General features: G+C 44.1%; 1 protein-coding gene across 1 annotated transcript in view; it reads right to left on the reverse strand.

The window, feature by feature from the left end:
* VPS13B (vacuolar protein sorting 13 homolog B) overlaps positions 1-14,408 on the reverse strand; it is an 886,671-nt gene that overhangs the window by 280,398 nt on the left and 591,865 nt on the right. The window lies entirely within an intron of this gene.

Raw genomic sequence — 14,408 nt, forward strand, 5'->3', positions numbered from 1 at the left:
TTCTCTTTACAACGCTCAGTTGGTAAAAAGTAAAAACACGCCCAGTTGTCTATTAAGAAACGAATTAGCATAAATCTAATATTGCTCATAACTTGCTCAAAAATGATCGTTTTTCAAAATAAAAACCACTGTTATCTACATTAGAGCACCGATCAGATTATGTAGGAGACAGGGAATTTATAATCTGGTGACAGAGCCTCTTTAACTTGGAGATGAGGCAATGGAGCGGACAGGATAATTAAAAATGTTATATTTACGGCCAGCTTTACTGTGAAGAGTATTGGTAAAAATTAAATGTTTTTCTCAAAGTGGTTTTCTCATTACCCCAACTCCTAAGCAATAGTAGAAGCAACAGCATACAATTCGGTATTCAAAAATGTATTGTGCCCAAGTCATACAGAGGAAAAAACAGCAACAGCAACCCGTAGCAGTGATTGAGCCTGAGAAAGACCCAATCACTGCTTTGGGTCTAAATGTTCCTTTTTTCTTCTGTATGACTTGGGCACAATACATTTTTGAATACCGAATTGTATGCTGTTGCTTCTACTACTATTTTGGATATTGTATTGGGAGTGTGGGCCTTCCCATTTTTTTTGCATACCTGCATCCTTCTATTGATTGGGTCTGCTGCTGTCCTGCCATGTGGTTTGCTGGATTACCACAACTACAGTCAATATGCCCTATTAGGGTATATTAACATCACATAGCTACTGACTGGTGGCCACTGCAGGGGAAATATATGGCCATTCAGAGCTTCCCCCATTGACTTCAAGGGTGAACCCAAGGGTTTCTGGAGCTAGACTTGCAGGAATTATTAGCCTAAACGTAGAGCCACTGAGAAAAAAAAAAAGTCTCCTATCCTAACAGACCCAACCTGTCCATGTTTTACATAGATGGCCATTTGAATAACCAGCATGTAATACTACATTAATATGGTTGTCAGCAGCTTTCTTTGGCTATTTATGCTGATCGAGGTTTCTGAAGCCGGGCCAACATCGATCTAATAAGGGGTTGTCTTTATGAAAAAACAAATTTTATATTTGTAAGAAATACCTTTTACACAATTTCTACAGACTATGTATGCCCAGCAATGTGGTGTTTAAAATCCGGATTCCCTTAAGGCAGATACAATACATATTGGATCTGCTCAAAAGAGCTTAATGGAAGTTAACTTAATTTTTCTTTGATATTCCAAGAAATTCTTTAGCTTATGGTTAAACTTTAGAGACTTAACTAGGTACTTATGGTTTTGAGGCTGTAATTAATAGCCTACATCCTAATACTTCTGCCCATGTACAGAACGCATACCTCCTTTTTATGTTTTTTCTGACAGAGTTTTGAATGATGTCATTTATTTCTCTAACCAAGCTGGTTTTATGAATTTGTGTACTTTAACTTATGCTGCAAATCACTGAGTGACATCAGATCATACTTTAACATACCTATTTGCTTTGGCTGATCTGAATATAAAGTTAAAGTTTAAATCTGGAAACGTTAGCTACAACACAAAAGCACTCACTGACATATTATGCCAAGACAAGTGTGTTATACAGAGAAAATCTTACGTCTAACTGAAAAAGTCCTTCAGTTTAAAGCATACCTAACTTTTCAGGTGACTTCAGAATAAGCTGTCATATGTGTATACATGAGGAATAACACTACTTCTGGCCATTATATGACTTGTATTCTGCATTTTTTTGCCGTTTTCCCCTCTGCAGGCTCTAACTATAATTCTCGGATGTCTCGAAGATAATGGGTGGGCCTAACTGCTATCATGTGTCCTATACACTGTACAAATAGGGAGAATAATCCTACTCTCCTATATCTATTTTATATACAGTGAAGGAAATAAGTATTTGATCCCTTGCTGATTTTGTAAGTTTGCCCACTGTCAAAGACATGAACAGTCTAGAATTGTTAGGCTAGGTTAATTTTACCAGTGAGATAGATTATATAAAAAAACAAACAGAAAATCACATTGTCAAAATTATATATATTTATTTGCATTGTGCACAGAGAAATAAGTATTTGATCCCCTACCAACCATTAAGAGTTCAGCCTCCTCCAGACCAGTTACACGCTCCAAATCAACTTGGTGCCTGCATTAAAGACAGCTGTCTTACATGGTCACCTGTATAAAAGACTCCTGTCCACAGACTCAATTAATCAGTCTGACTCTAACCTCTACAACATGAGAAGGTGCTGTGGTCAGATGAGACTAAAATTGAGCTCTTTGGCATTAACTCAACTCGCCGTGTTTGGAGGAAGAGAAATGCTGCCTATGACCCAAAGAACACCGTCCCCACTGTCAAGCATGGAGGTGGAAACATTATGTTTTGGGGGTGTTTCTCTGCTAAGGGCACAGGACTACTTCACCGCATCAATGGGAGAATGGATCGAGCCATGTACAGTCAAATCCTGAGGGACAACCTCCTTCCCTCCACCAGGATATTAAAAATGGCTCGTGGCTGGGTCTTCCAGCACGACAATGACCCGAAACATACAGCCAAGGCAACAAAGGAGTGCCTCAAAAAGAATCACATTAAGGTCATGGAGTGGCCTAGCCAGTCTCCAGACTTTAATCCCACCGAAAACTTATGGAGGGAGCTGAAGATCCGAGTTGCCAAGCGACAGCCTCGAAATCTTAATGATTTACAGATGATCTGCAAAGAGGAGTGGGCCAAAATTCCATCTAACGTGTGCAAACCTCATCATCAACTACAAAAAACGTCTGACTGCTGTGCTTGCCAACAAGGATTTTGCCACCAAGTATTAAGTCTGGTTTGCCAAAGGGATCAAATACTTATTTCTCTGTGCACAATGCAAATAAATATATATAATTTTGACAATGTGATTTTCTGTTTTTTTTTTTTTATATAATGTATCTCTCACTGGTAAAATTAACCTAGCCTAAAAATTCTAGACTGTTCATGTCTTTGACAGTGGGCAAACTTACAAAATCAGCAAGCGATCAAATACTTATTTCCTTCACTGTATGTGTATATATATATATATATATATATATATATATATATATATATATATATAGATATAGATATATATATATAGATAGAAGCTGCAACAGCATGGAGGAGATTATACAGCAGTAGTATGGAGCAGTGTAGCTGAGAATCCAGCACTGGCGTGACATAGAAATCTTACCAGTAGCTGCTGCACATCTGTATGTATCTTTCTCACTCTGCTCCTGCTAACCCCTCCCCATAGAATTCTTTGGCCAGCTTGTCTGTGTCTCACTCTCTGCTCCCACTACCCTCTCTATAGACTTCTATGGGCAGGCTGGGAAGAAACCCCCCCCCCCACCTTCTGCAGTCCCTCAATGCTGCTCTTAAACTACAGATGGATTTTGTTTAACAACAGAGGGTGGACAGCAGATTACTGGAAGGGAGACATCTAGTGGCAGTAACTTGACATAGAATTTGCATGAATAAAATAAGTACATTTTAATAGTAAGTAAATGACAAAGTAGTCTTATATCGGGTATACTATTAGATTAGCATACATTGTTTAAAAAGTTAGTCTTCATTTAAGTTGTAGAAACTGACTTTACTGAAATGGCAAAAGTGAAAACTAATGTGACTACAATTGAAAAAGAGAAGAGTGCAATGATCGCCTCCAATAGATATTTTTATTAAAGAGGTTCTCTAGGACTTAGGGTATGTGCACACGTAGTGACCAAAAACGTCTGAAAATACAGAGCTGTTTTCAAGGGAAAACAGCCCCTGATTTTCAGACGTTTTTTGAGCAACTCGCGTTTTTCGCGGCGTTTTTTACGTCCGTTTTTGGAGCTGTTTTCATTGGAGTCTATGAGAAAACAGCTCAAAAAACGTCCAAAGAAGTGTCCTGCACTTCTTTTGACGAGGCTGTATTTTTACGTGTCGTCGTTTGACAGCTGTCAAACGACGACACGTAAATGACAGGTTGTCTGCACAGTACGTCGGCAAACCCATTCAAATGAATGGGCAGATGTTTGCCGACGTATTGGAGCCCTATTTTCAGACGTAAAACAAGGCATAATACGCCTCGTTTACGTCTGAAAATAGGTCGTGTGAACCCAGCCTTAAACAGTGATGACCTATCCTAAAAAAAAGGGCATAAATGTTTGATCAGAGGGGTCTGATTTTTGGAACACAATGTAAGGACCTATTCAAGTGAATGGGACAAGATAGAGTACCAGGAACCGCTTCATGTATGGACAAGCAGCTGTGACAGTGTAAAAAATGCAAAGGATGCGATGCTTGCAGTAGCGCCGCAACCCCTGAACTGTGCTAATCAATGTTAAAGTCCCAGAGTACACCTTCAAAGCTCTTCCACATCACTCCAGTGCAAGACTTTTCTAAAACAAAAAATTCGAGCTGCATATACCACATGATGCGATATGAAAGTTTGGATATTTCATTGCATTGTGGACTATAGCCACTGAAACACCTGTCTCAAAACTGTAGTCCCACGCTGCAAGATTCCATCATATATCGTAGGTAGGACAACACATAACAACGGGTAGGCTGTTAAAGAGCATTTCCACTCATAAAGTAAAAAATACCATAAATTAATTAATCAGCAATTTGAGTGATACCCCAAGTTGGTTAGTTACATTTATCTTTTGCTTAAATATATATAGTCATATTTTTATCCATTTGCAGAGGCCACTTTTGTAAAAGTAGAGACGGTAGTGTAGCTATACTGGATGTCATCTTGTAATCAACTTTGTCACTGACAGATTGACAGTTTTGTAATCAACTTTGTCACTGACAGATTGACAGTTTTATCATCGATTTCTCAGAAGCCAATATAAAAATGACAACCAATATGGCTGCACTTCCTGATGTCTGCTGCAACCAGGGCCGGCCCTAGGATAGATGGCACCCTGTGCGAAATGATCTTTCTGCGCCCCACCCCATCATTAAAAAAAAATGCCCCATAAAAAAATTATAATGCCCCTTTAGTGCCCCCATACAGTATAATAATAATATTTAATAATCTAATATATTACAACCCCTTCAAGGACACAGTATTTTGTCCTCTAATTGTGCCCACGCACAGTATTATGCCATCTGTAGTACCCCTGCACAGTATAATGTCCGCTTAGTGGCCCCCACACAGTATAGTGCCCCCTGTAGATTTTGCCATACAGCCTCCCTGTAGACAGTGCCATAATTCCCCACCTCCTTTTTGTAGATCGTGCCATACAGTCCCCGCACCTCCCCCTTGTAGACAGTGCCATACAGTCCCCCACTTCCCCTTGTAGATCGTGCCATACAGCCCCCCACCTCTCCCTTGTAGACAGTGCCATACAGTGCCCCACCTCCCCCTTGTAGACAGTGCCATACAGTCCCCGCACCTCCCCCTTGTAGACAGTGCCCCCAAACAAAAACAAAAATTGTACTCACCTAGGCCCCGTTCCCATGACGAACTGAGCTGCTCCATGACGGGACCCTGTAGCCTAATACAGAATTTCCAAACCTTTTCGGACTCGAGGCAGCACTGGAAAAACAAAATTTCCTCAGGGCCCCCCTACCAAAAATTGTTTTGAGAAAGACAGAAAACGGCTAAGAACAAGCACTACACTCTTAGGGTATGTTCACACACGTTTTTTGTAAGGCAAAAAAAATCTGCCTCAAAATTCCTTCAGCAACTGACAGCTTTGGGTGACCTTTTTTTTGTTTTTTCTTAAGCTGTTGAAGCGAATGCAAAAGACGCTGGAAAAAAAGCTCCAAGCGGGCGCCGCAGGTATTTTCTGCCTCCTATTAATTTCAATTGGAGGTCAGAGGTGGAAACCACTTGAAGACCATCAGCCCCCCACTAACAGATTAACCCTGTGGGTAGCGCCGCGCAGCCCCCTTGTGGGTAGCGCCGCGCAGCCCCCTTGTGGGTAGCGCCGCGCAGCCCCCTTGTGGGTAGCGCCGCGCAGCCCCCTTGTGGGTAGCGCCGCGCAGCCCCCTTGTGGGTAGCGCCGCGCAGCCCCCTTGTGGGTAGCGCCGCGCAGCCCCCTTGTGGGTAGCGCCGCGCAGCCCCCTTGTGGGTAGCGCCGCGCAGCCCCCTTGTGGGTAGCGCCGCGCAGCCCCCTTGTGGGTAGCGCCGCGCAGCCCCCTTGTGGGTAGCGCCGCGCAGCCCCCTTGTGGGTAGCGCCGCGCAGCCCCCTTGTGGGTAGCGCCGCGCAGCCCCCTTGTGGGTAGCGCCGCGCAGCCCCCTTGTGGGTAGCGCCGCGCAGCCCCCTTGTGGGTAGCGCCGCGCAGCCCCCTTGTGGGTAGCGCCGCGCAGCCCCCTTGTGGGTAGCGCCGCGCAGCCCCCTTGTAGGGAGGGCCGCGCAGCCCCCTGTAGGGTGTGCCGCGCAGCCCCCTGTAGGGTGTGCCGCAAATGCCCCCTGGTAGGGAGTGCCGCACAGCCCACAGCCCCCTGGTTGGTAGTGCCCCAGAGCCCCCTGGTTGGTAGTGCCACACAGCCCATTGGTTGGTAGTGCCACACAGCCCACTGGTTGGTAGTGCCCCACAGCCCACTGGTTGGTAGTGCCCCACAGTCCCCTTATTGGTAGTGCCCCAAAGCCCCCTGGTTGGTAGTGCCACACAGCCCACTGGTTGGTAGTGCCACACAGCCCACTGCCCCCTTGTTGGTAGTGCCACACAGCCCACTGCCCCCTGGTTGGTAGAGCCACACAGCCTCCTGGTAGGTAGTGCCACACAGCCCCCTGGTAGGTAGTGCCACACAGCCCCCTGGTAGGTAGTGCCACACAGCCCACAGCCCCCTGGTAGGTAGTGCCACACAGCCCACAGCCCCCTGGTTGGTAGTGCCACACAGACCACAGCCCCCTGGTTGGTAGTGCCACAAAGACCACAGCCCCCTGGTTGGTAGTGCCACACAGCCCACAGCCCCCTGGTAGGTAGTGCAAGGACTACGAAATGACCCTGATAGCTGGTGGGCAATAGACATTAAAAAATGGACAACTGTGCAGGAGCACACAAAATACCCAGCTTTCCCAGCTATCAAATAAATGTGTGGAAATAAACTAAGATATAACTTTTATTTAGTCTGAGTAAAGGATTAATCCTTTTAGCGAGATTAAATAAAAGTTCTATCTTAGTTTATTTCCACATTGTTTTTTGATACCCGGGAAAGCTGGGTATTTTGTGTGCTCCTGCACAGTTGTCCTTTGTAGGTAGTGTCACACAGCCCACAGCCCCCCTGTAGATAGCAACCCCCCCCCCTTCCAGTTAAGATAACGCCAATGTAGCTCCCTGAAGGAGCTACAGTGACATCAGGGAAAACTCCTGAATTGGAATCCCCGGTCACAGCGTTGCAGACGCTATGACCGTCGATTCCACTCCAGGAGAAGCTCCTGTCGTCTGTGTCCATGACGTCATTGGCTTCTCCTGGAGTGGAATCCCCAGTCATAGAGTCTGCAATGCTGTGACCGGGGATTCCGCTTCAGGAGTTTCCCCTGATGTCACTGTCCATATATGGACAGAAACATCAAGCAGCGCTCCAGGAGCGGAATCCCCGGCCACACGGGGATTCCGCTCCTCCAGGGAGCTACAGTGGCGCTAGTAGACAGCAGAGCAGGGAGATACCTCCCTGCTCTGCTATGGTGCCCCCCTGTAGATAGCAACCCCACCCCCCTTCCAGTATAGATAGCGCCACTGTAGCTCCCTGAAGGGAGCGGAATCCCTGTGTGGCCGGGGATTCCGCTCCTGGAGCGCTGCTTGATGCCTCTGTCCAAATATGGACAGTGACATCAGGGAAAACTCCTGAAGCGGAATCCCTGGTCACACAGGGATTCCGCTCCTTCAGGGAGCTACAGTGGCGCTAGTAGACAGCAGAGCAGGGAGATACCTCCCTGCTCTGCTATAGTGCCCCCCCTGTAGATAGCGCCACTGTAGCTCCCTGAAGGAGCGGAATCCCCGTGTGGCCGGGGATTCCGCTCCTGGAGCGCTGCTTCATGTCACTGTGGATCATGTGGATTCCGCTCCTTCAGGGAGCTACAGCGGTGCTAGTAGAAACCAGAGTAGGGAGATATCTCCCTGCTCTGCTATAGTGCCATCGCTACCCCTGTAGCAGCCGCAGTGGCTGCTAGTGGCGCCACCTCCCTCCTGCTCGGTGTCACCGCTAGCAGCCGCCACGGCTGCTACAGGGGTAGCGACGGCCACTAAGTGAAGCGCCCGGGTGGAAAGGCGCCTGCAGTTAGTGTGTGTACCCACGCTGCTAGTTGCAACGGTGCGGGGATACACACACACCCGCTGGCGCCCCTTTTGCCGTGTGGCGGCTGGCGCCTTGTGCGACTGCACTGGTCGAACATAGCTAAGGTCGGCCATGGGCCTGCAACAAAACTGAAAAATAGCAATATGTCTGTAAGCAAGAAAAAAAACATCACAAAACATCTGGTATCAAAATATAAACGGATTTATATATATATGCCATTTTCTAGATTTGTGTGAAAATCCTCTTTAAAAAGGTTCCTGTAATGTCCGTGGCTGCGGGCTGTCAGCTCCAGCCTTCCCCTGACAGCCGTAGCCACGAGTCGGCAAGCGCTGGCCCCAGCCTCCTCCTCAGGAGACGCCAGCGCTCGCGTCCACTCACCTCTGCCGGATACCGTAGGGTGCGCGCGCACGCTCGTGCCCGCTCTTAAAAGGGCAGCGCGCGTACCGGACCGGATGGACGAACTTTGACCCGTGAGTACCCTGGACTATAAGAGGGGTCCAGCCCCCTAGTTCCATGCCTGAGCGTTGTTGTGTATCCCTTAGTCTGTCTATGCAAATGGTCCCCTAGTGTTTCCCGCTCCCAGTGTTCCTGTTCCCGTCCCTGTATCCTGATCTAGTGCCATGCTGGATTCCACGCTAGCCTTTTTCTCCACGCCCGACGTCCACCCGCTGCCTAGTTCCTGCCAAGCTACTGTCCGTGCTGCCACAGGTACCCTATATACTATAAACTGTGACCTGCGCCCTGTTGGCCAGCTGCCCTACCGTCAAGGCGGTACGGCCCAGTGGGTCCACAGACCCTTCGTGACAGTTCCCCATCTTAATTGATAGTACAATGCCACAATCTGTACCCCCAAAATAATAGTGCCACACTTAGTGTGCCCTATAAGAAGTGTCCCACACATAATACCCAAAATAATAGTGTTACTTTCAGTGACATTCAAAATTGTATAGAGAATACAGAGCAGTTGTATCTCAAAAAGTAAAACTATTTTTTATTAAAAAACTATTTATAAAGTTACACTAACCACACTGACTTACCTGTTGACTTAAAAAAAACAAAAAAAAATACTTTTAAAAGGGCCTTAGTGGCCATATAATATGAAGAATACAAATGTATGCGTTTTAGAACCAAAGCAGTGAATACGTCGCCAACTATTGAATAAACAGATAATTTGATCAACTATCATGTGACTTGCTTACTTGGCTTGTTTATGGATTCAAATTAGAAAGTGAATTTAAGAACATTCGCTTCAATAAAACATGCAAAGCGGAACCTGGACAGAAGGTTCATGAACTGGATGCTGATTTTTTTCCTGGATAACAATCTGTGTATGCATAGTGCACTGATGTGGTCTAGACAACTGGATTTTCTTTTTTCGTCTTCCCTTTTTTTGGCTCAAGTTTTCAACCATTGCAAAATGTATTGCTTAACATCTCTCCTTGAGACTGACATAGATCCAAGCCTGAAAATATACTCTGTTCCTCCTATTTTTACCAAAAGTGGAGACAAATAAATCATGGAAATATAGCAGGGGAACAAGCATTTCCACCAGCCTAAGTAAACCTGTCTCTTCTACCTTATGAGAAGATGGACCACCCTGTGTAGCAGGGGAAAGTTTCTGAAACTAACAATTGATAACAAGAGCAGACTAATTGCAGCGAGTCTGCAGGTCAAAACTGAATTTTAACAATTCTTCCCATTTTAAAATGACCTTCTCAGACAAGTAATGTCAGTGTCAAAGAGGTCTAACTCTCCCAGACATATTATATATGGAGTGTCAAAGTGATGTATACCTGAAAGAATAAAGCCAAAAAGGCATTCTGCCCATCACATGCCGACATCCAATCTTCTGCTATGTTGTACATGTTATTTTTTTCTCACAGGCTTATCTATCACAAAGTTTCTGCTTTCATTGCTCAAAGGGGTTTTCCCAAGATTAAATATTATATTCACTGTTTAGATAAAAACTGAACAATGTTTGCCATTTACAGTACTTGCTGCTAGAAATAGTATTCTGCCCTGCTTGTCAGGGAAGGAGCAGAGCCTCTGCAGTAGCATGGCAGTATATCTGAGAACATTCCTCCCTCTTAGCTGCTTAGGATTATAACAGTCTGCATGCTGGCAGCAGATATGAAGCCTGCACACGCCCACTTCGTTTTTATTGTTTTATTTTATTACATTTTCACTGGTATCACACAATATGTGGATGTCACATAGTATATAGCTTCACTACTCTGGTTCCAATGTTACCTCTCTGCAGGGGAATTAAGAAGAACTATATTGTCAATTGTCAAAGGGGGAAGGAGACAGATTTAGCTCAGAGTCCCTCCCCCAGCAGCACAGATTAGATGCAGTACCAAGAGGGACCCAGGGAAGCAAAAATAGAGAAAAAAGTTAATTTTATACACTAGAAACACTGAAAATGACTAAACAGCTATTAAAATTATTTCTGGACTTTTCATAGTAAACATGATTAATGGGATAAATCCTTAAAATGGATTTTCACGCTAAAGTATGTGATGGCGTATCGCTAGAATATGCCATCACTAATCGATGGTCTGTCTTGCCTGGACCCCGATCCCTTATGAAGCAAGCATCGCTGGTTTAACTTTCTCTGCACAGCTACACTCTTGGCTACCTGCTATGGGTGGAATTACAATCCAGCCCCATTCAATTTAATGGTGCGAAGTTGCAATTCCCTGTACAACAGGTGGATGGGAGTGATTGAGGATGCGGAAAGCTCAGTAAACAGGTAAAGGAGAGGTAGTAGTATATATGTCTGTATTATGTACAGAAAAACACAGGGAGACAATATTCTCTGTGTCTAAAGGCAAAATGGGTAAACCTACCTGGCTTTTGGCAAAGCTCTTATTTGAGTTATCACCGAGCATTTCCAAACTCCAGAACTGCAAATCTGACTAGTTACGCAGTGACACATCCAATATATCTGCATTACGTTAAATACTCACAGCACAAGATAAAAAGCTAGGTGTCAAACCTATGGAAGCGGTAATGTAATTCATATTGGTTTTCACCCAAAAAATTGTTATAACGAATAAACAGTTAAATGTAACTTTTACAAACTCGACAGAAAAGAAAAAAATGAATTGTGCATAAATAAAAGAGAACTGTAAAACCAACACTGAGTGTAAATATTATGTTGATATAGATAATTTGCATTTGGGAATTAGAAATCTAACCAGTGACGGACTTGGCACAGTTATTGGAGCACAACATGGTGTATAAAACGAGTGCAAAGTAGAGTATTGCCCTAAGGAAACAACCCGTCCCTGATTTAATTTTGCAGTCTGCCTTTGCAATATCAAAGCTGCAATCTGATTGGTTGCTATAGGAAACGGCTTAAGTTTTTGCACTAGTTTCTATACATCTACCCCCTCTATAAACTGCTTCCATTGTACTAAAAGATTGCAAGACTTTTGTGTTTTCCCACCAACCAATCCTGAACCCAATAATACCTGCTTAACACAGGAGGAAGTACAGCTACGTCTGAGCAAATTAAATATTGATAAAGCCCCTGGCCCAGACGGCCTTCATCCACGAGTATTAAGGGAATGGAGCTCAGTAATGGACAGACCATTGTATCTCATTTTCTTAGACTCTCTTGTAGCAGGATTGGAGGACGTCTGATGTTGTACCAATATTTAAGACGGGTAAAAAGGTGGAACCGAGTAACTACCATCCAGTAAGTTTGACATCTGTGGTATGCAAAATATTTGAGGGTATTCAAAGAGATGAACTGCAAAAGTATATAGCGGAGAAAAGTCTAATTACTGATAACCAGCATGCATTCATGAAAAATAGGTCGTGCCTAGTTAACATGCTCAGTTTCTATGAGGAGGTAAGTGCAAATCTGGATCTTGGTCATGCGGCTGATGTGATTTATTTAGATTTTTCAAAAGTATTTGATACTATTCCAGACCACAGTCTTGTTCTGAAGCTATAGACACAGGGACTGGGGGACCATATATGCAAGTAGGTAAAAAAATTGGTTAAGAGACAAAAAACAGTCGTTATAAATGGAACTTACTGAAAATAAAAAGGTAGCAGCGGGGTACCACAAGGATCGGTGTTAGGCCCAATTATTTTTAATCTCTTTATTAATAACCTTCTGGATGGGATTAATAGCAAGGTGTCAGTTGTTGCTGACGATACAAAACTTTTTAGGATACTTAAAACTCAGCTTGACTTTAAAATATTACAGAAAATTCTAGATTAGCTGGCAGCATGGGCAAAAACATGGCAGACGACATTTAATGTTGATAAATGTAAAGTAATGCACTTAGGACGCAATAATAACATTAATTCATATACATTATATGGAATAAAACTGGGGATAACGGAACAAGAGAAGGACCTGAGTATTCTGGTAACAAATAAGCTAAGCAGCAGCACTCAATGTCAGGCAGAAGTTGCAAAAGCAAAAAGGATTTTAGGGTGTCTAAAAAGAGAGATAAAAACCTGTGATTCAAATGTAATATTAACACTCTATAAATCCCTTGTAAGGCCACATCTAGAATATGGAATTCAGTTTTGAGCTCCACATTGTAAAAAGGACATAGGAGAACTGGAGAAGGTTCAAAGGCGGGCAACTAGATTATTAAATGGGATTGGAGGTATCACTTACAATGAAAGGCTAGAAAAATTGGGCTTGTTCAGCTTGGAAACAAGACGTCTTAGAGGTGATCTTATTAATATTTATAAGTATATGTGTTGCCAATACAGAGAACTAGAACATAATCTGTTCCTTCCAAGGACTCTACAAAGGACCAGGGGACACCCATTGCGGGTGGAAGAAAGACGTTTCAGACATCAATACAGAAAAGGGTTCTTTACAGTTAGAGTGGTCAAGCTATGGAAATGCCCTACCCCAAGAGGTAGTGATGGCAGATACTACGTCCGCATTTAATTTTTTTAAATTTATTTATAAATGGCATTGAGGGTTATAATTAAGGAAGCAATGAATGACTGGTAATTTATTGAGGTTGAATCTGATGGACCTGTTTCTTTTTTCAACCTATGTAACTATATAACTATGTAACTTACACTCTGCCTAAGACTTTTCTCTACTTACCAATCCCTTTAGATTGTAAAATAAATGTACCGTATATGATTTGTTGCTATGGGCAGCTGTTGTAAAGGATTTACCAGACACAGCTTCTGTGTCGACGCCCGTGATTAATCAGTCTGCATCTGCTCCTAGGTCTGATAGAGTGACTCGATCTGCTACCACTCAGGCTGGGAGGCTGAGGAGTGGGAGAACCTATCACAGCCTGGCCAGACGGAGATAGCTCCCGCCCTCTGTCTATTTATACCTTCATTTCCTGCTCCTCCTTTGCCTGTGATTCTGTCCTGTTTCCTGGCTCTGCTGCTCCTGCTTGTTCTATTGACCTCTGCTTCATTTGACCCTGGCTTTACTGACTACTCTCCTGCTCTGCGTTTGGTACCTCGTACACTACTGGTTTGACTCGGCTCGTTCACTACTCTTGTTGCTCACGGTGTTGCCGTGGGCAACTGCCCCATTTCCCTTAGCTTCTGTGTACCCTCGTCTGTTTGTCTGTCATGCACATATTGAGCGTAGGGACCGTCGCCCAGTTGTACGCCGTCGCCTAGGACAGGCCGTGCAAGTAGGCAGGGACTGAGTGTCGGGTAGATTAGGGCTCACCCGTCTGTCTCCCTACCCCGTCATTACAGCTGTACTCGTTTTTTGGCATCACTCTTCGGCTGGGTTCCCACAGTGCAGAATTTGCCTGCATTTTGTAAGTCAAAACCAGAATTAGATCTAGGAGAGCAGACCTATAAGGCCTTCTTTTATATATTTCTTCTGTTTATGTTCCGTTCATGGTTTTGGTTTAAAACATATATGCAAAATCTGCAGCACATCTGCACTGTGGGAACCCAGCCTTAGTATACGTTTATAAACCTCTTCCATTGTAGCCAGAAGCTACTGGTACCACCATAACTCATACTAAGTGCAATTTATACATTGGTTATTACTGGTCTCTAGACCCCAATACTTGTGCTGGTTTTACTGCATTTATCTGTTGCTGATTTTCCGGCAGAACAGCAGAATCAGTTCAAATAGCAGTAAATGGGATTCGGGATCTGCATGCTCTATGGAGCCAATATGGCAGTGGTAACGTGACGCGCATTTTCCATTATCAGACCAGGAATGTTTC

This window comes from Rhinoderma darwinii, chromosome 5 (assembly GCF_050947455.1).
Source record: "Rhinoderma darwinii isolate aRhiDar2 chromosome 5, aRhiDar2.hap1, whole genome shotgun sequence".
NCBI classification, from domain to species: Eukaryota; Metazoa; Chordata; class Amphibia; order Anura; family Rhinodermatidae; genus Rhinoderma; species Rhinoderma darwinii.